This window comes from Montipora capricornis, chromosome 13, assembly GCF_036669925.1.
Source record: "Montipora capricornis isolate CH-2021 chromosome 13, ASM3666992v2, whole genome shotgun sequence".
NCBI lineage: Eukaryota > Metazoa > Cnidaria > Anthozoa > Scleractinia > Acroporidae > Montipora > Montipora capricornis.
The window spans coordinates 27860174-27861251 of NC_090895.1; positions in this window are offsets into that span (position 1 = coordinate 27860174).

Below are 1078 nucleotides of genomic sequence, written 5' to 3' on the forward strand. Positions count from 1 at the left end.
GTTTTCGTTTAGGATTTTCGTCATTATGTTGAACAACTCATCTTTTTTCTCAGTGTAATCTGTGTTTGTTGGAACATCATGGATTTCTTAAACTTTTTCAACTGTCTGGATATTTTTCTAGTTTCACCGTTTCTTCACAAAAAAACCTAATTCCTAATAATTACTTGATTAGGCTTTGTTGTTTTGAGGAATAATCAAGGTGGAAGCAAGTGGAATCGATAGAGGCTGATTCCACAACTTTACATTCTCTGAGAGATACCTTAATTATATGGGCATCACCATAACCGAATAAAAATAATGAGAACCCATATTTATTTCAAACAACGAAAAATGTAGGAAGTAGAAAACAACATAGACGCCCTTAGCGTAGGATGCATAACGTTCGTAATAACTTACTGCTTCGCGAAGAATCCCAAAATTGCCTAGTGGCGATCGAGTATTAAGGTAGAACAATGTAAGTACACTATAGTGAGAGCGATCAGCTAAGCACCCCGGGGGGCTATATAGGTATGTGCCGCTGTGAAGGGTATGGTTTTCGAACAGTTTACTCTATCATAGGGTATAGTAATCAGAGCGTTTGGGTCTAGAATACGGTATCGTTTTTCACGGAACTTTACCAGTTGGTTGAATATTTTATCTAGACTAAGGAAACCAGGAATTGCTACTCAAAAATATAAAAAAATGAAATCGGCAAGTTTAAATTTTCACGACTCAGCCTCAACAGCGTTGATAGATGACCATCATAAAACGCTACTGGATATTATTAACTGTCAAAAATCGGGATTCAGACGCAAATCGGTGCTATTAATACTGGTTAAAATTAAACAATTTATTGTCTTGATAATGCGTACGTACGTGCTTGGCATGAATAGACAAGTATAAATAAATCTTTTTTTAAGAAAGAAGTGATTGTGGTATAAGGTTTTGTTTTGGCTTTTCTTGAGAGTGTACTAGTGACCTCAGTTTCTGGAAAACACCTACTCTAGGGTAGGAGTGATTTGGGGAGGTTACTGTAGTAAAGTGTAGCAAAATCCAGCTGAAACTAGCTCTGGTGTAGGCTAAGGGTTCCAGGGTCCCA